This window comes from Corvus brachyrhynchos, unplaced genomic scaffold (assembly GCF_000691975.1).
Source record: "Corvus brachyrhynchos isolate BGI_N302 unplaced genomic scaffold, ASM69197v1 scaffold5, whole genome shotgun sequence".
Taxonomy (NCBI): Eukaryota; Metazoa; Chordata; class Aves; order Passeriformes; family Corvidae; genus Corvus; species Corvus brachyrhynchos.
The window spans coordinates 7,689,079-7,692,573 of NW_008238321.1; the positions used below are offsets into that span (position 1 = coordinate 7,689,079).

General features: G+C 54.9%; 1 long non-coding RNA gene across 1 annotated transcript in view; it reads right to left on the reverse strand.

Moving 5' to 3' along the window:
• Positions 1 to 870: 870 nt before the first annotated feature.
• LOC108446700 overlaps positions 871 to 3,495 on the reverse strand; it is a 3,995-nt gene continuing 1,370 nt past the window's right edge. Inside the window, exons 3-4 of the long non-coding RNA XR_001861988.1 lie at positions 2,106 to 2,254; positions 871 to 2,017 (exon numbers count right to left, since the gene is read on the reverse strand). This is a non-coding gene — a long non-coding RNA (uncharacterized LOC108446700). The remainder of the gene's footprint in view (positions 2,018 to 2,105; positions 2,255 to 3,495) is intronic.

Below are 3,495 nucleotides of genomic sequence, written 5' to 3' on the forward strand. Positions count from 1 at the left end.
ATGAATGCATCCACATGAAGCTTGGATGTGGGCTGTGATGGAGAGATTCCAGTGAGACTCAGTTTTTAAATGCCTGACCATGGCTGCACAGTGCTAACCCAGGATAATGAGACATGGAACATCCATCCAGCTGTTGGGAGAAGCAGAATGGGAAAACCACACCTGGTCCAGCTCCCCAAACACCCTGGCAGAGCTGCTGGAGCCAGGAGGGTGTGGTGTGTGCTGGGCTCTGCCTGCACCTTCCCCATCAGCCCCCAAAGGCATTGATTGCCCATCACCTCTTTTTGGCCTTTGATTAATCACAGCTGCAGCCTCTGGCACGACGTGGCAAGTGAAGGAGGTTTATGGCCACCATCCCACACCTCCCGTTCCTCCAGCAGCATTCCAGGGAGCCGAGTCCCCAGCTCTGCTCCACCTCCCGCAGAGCTTAGGGCTCCCCAGCCTGTGGCACCCTGGGACTGGCTCTCCAGGGCCATTTTGCAGCAAATTACCAAAGAGGAAGCATCTGGATACTCACCCCCTCCTGACGTGGTGGCTGTGGTCACCAGGCTGGCAAAAATATCCCGTGGGTTTTCACTTCCATAGGCAGAAGGTTCCTGTAAAAGGCTCTGGGAGCTGTACCTGGCACCCCAGCCTGGCGTGGGGCTGCTGGGGATCCGTGCCAAGGGCACCCCAAAGCAGCCTTTGGGCTGGGACTGCCCTTGTGGTGATGGGTGGTCTTAGGGATGGGAATGAACAAGTTGGTGTGAGCCCAGACCATGCTGCTGCCTCTGCCCAGCTCCGGCCCTGTCACCTGCTGCAGATGGAGGGGTGGAGAAGGATGGGCTGTGAGTAACCAGCAGTTGATGGAGCATATCTGGGGTGGGAATAGCAGGATACAGAGGTCCTGGAATGGGAGATGCCATATTTTCTGTCTGGCAAGTCATTACCCTTCTCCGTGCCTCAGTTTCCCTGTCTGTAAGATGGGGTGAAAACAATGACCTACCTCACAGGGCTCATGTGAGGACCCTGTGAAGCACTTGGAGGGCAGCCAGTGCTTCACAAACACCTGCTTCAATTTTCACTGAGTCTGGGGGACCGAGTTTCCAGGGCCACTGTGGGGCACAGTGGCAACCTCGGCTCAGTGTGCCTGGCTCTCCTTCCCCTCTGTCACTAAATCCCATGGGGAACCACCCTGGGGTCAGACCATGCAAACAGCAGTCCCAGCCACAGGCAGATGTCCCCTGGCAGGGGCTGAGGATGCCCAGGGACCACCACTGTGTTTTGTCCGTAGGCTTCATCCCAGGGGATTTATCTCGGAAACTGTTTTGCCATTGTGGTCTTTTGGCCCTAAATCTGTCCCAAGGGCTCCTGAGGCACAGGGAGGTGCCAGAAGGACCTTTCTGAGGCTGTTTCATCTCAGTCTCCTGCTGAGAATCCAGGGCGGTACAGATGCCCGGGCAGGAATGGATGGCTGGGCTCTGTTGGGAACATCGCCACCCTGCCTTCAGCCCGGATTTGCTGAATGGGCTTCTCTGTAATTGAGAGGCTTCCCCTCTTCTCTTGCTCCTAAATCCTCCCCTTGCAAAGCAGGATGGGGGACACAGAACAAGTTATCGGATTGTCCTCCTATTTTATACTAATTTTAAATGACTCATAACATTCAGGATGTTTGTGGAGGAGGGCTCAAGGGATCTTTTTAGCATCTCATGTTTTTCACCATCCATCCTTGTTCAATCAGTATTTTATATTTAACACAGTATTGGGTCAAATACAAGCAAATGTAAGGAAGATAATGCTAGTGGATATTGTTTCCTGTGGAGTAGGATCGAAATAAAAACTCAAGATACCTCACTCTTGCCTGCTTGTTAAATCAAAATTACTTCCCCTGCAGCATCTGGAAATAAACCTTTTTTTCTATCTGACTCAACCCACACGGCATTGGTCCCTGGTGAGGAGAGGAGCCGCTCAACCAACTGCAGGGTGCTGGGATGCTGAGCACTGACTCACCTTGATGCAGGGATGGCATTGCCAGCTGCTGAACAAATAAAGAAATAAATAAATGAGTTTGCTGACAGTGCCCGTGTGGCCAGAAGTGCTGGCTGAAAGGCTCATCAGCATCTCACCACGGTGGCTTCAGCGCAGAGCCCTCCTCCCCTGCTCCAGCCCTGCCATTTTCCCTCCTCCATGGCTGAGTCAGAAGCTGAGGTGTGGAGCCCCAGGGCTGGCGCTGCAGGGGGATGAAGGATGCCAGAGCCACAGAGGAGCAGAAAACCTGTGGCAGATTGGGCAGAGGGAAAGCACAGCTTGCTGCTGACCCCACAGGGGAGCCCCACCAGCACCCAGCAGCTCCCACCGGCCTCTCCCGTGGGCACTGGCTCTTTTTGGAGGGGAGAATTTGCCCCCGTGCTGGAGCTGCCTGGCCTGCCCTCTGCACATCCACTGTCTGCCCTCTCTGCCATAATTACACAGGGTGAGTTCCCCCCAGGCTACCATGCTCAGCGGCTTTCCCAGAAAGCCAGGGAGGGTTCCCTGGTTCCAGGGCAGCTGATCTCACCCGAAACCTGACCCACAACTTCCACCTCACCCATCATTTCTTTGCTGCTGGCGATTGGGCTGGACTGGGAGGCCTCTTGACTTTGCTCTGGTGCTGTCATTCCCAGAGGGTGTCTGGGAAGCAGAATCACTTTCCCACCCCAGCACCCCTGGGCAGGGAAACAGCCCTTCACTGAAAGAAGACGTTTTCACCAAGGGAAGTAGAGCATCAGTGACTGTCTTAACTTGAACAACTACCCAGTCACAATCCATCCCTTACTCCTTTCAGGAATGTGCAGGCCTGTGTGCAGCCTCTGCAGTCTCCAGGTCAGCTCTGGAGCTGGTTTGATAAAACCTGTTTGGCCAAAGCCAGCCTGTGCAGCTGAGGCACCACTGCCTGCACAGCCCTGCCTGGCTTGCTCCTGGCATTTTCATAGAATCCTAGAAAGTCTTGGGTTTGAAGGAACCTTAAAGCTCATCTTTTTCCAACCCCCTGCCATGGGCAAAGACACCTTCTACTAGACCAAGTTGATCAAAGCCACTTCCAACCCAGCCTGGAACATTTCCAGGGATGAGCCAGCCACAGCTTCCCTGGGCAACCTGTTCCAGGGCCTCACCACCCTCACAGGCAAGAATTTATTCCCAGTATCCCATCTAACCCTGCCCTCTGTCAGTGGGAATTCATTCCCCCTTGTCCTGTCACTCCATGCCCAAAGTCCCTCTCCAGCTCTCTTGGAGCCCCTTTAGGCCCTGGAAGGGGCTCTAAGATCTCCCTGTAGCCTTCTCCATCCTGATCACCTCCAGCTCTCCCAGCCTGGCTCCATAGGAGAGGTACTCCAACCCTCGGAGCATCTTCGCAGCCTCACTCCAACAGCTCCACGTCTTTCTGTGCTGAAGACCCAGCTGGGGTCTCAGAGAGGGGGGCAGAGTGGGGCAAAACCCCCTTCCCACATCCCGACCCTTCTCTCCCCGGCGCGGTCC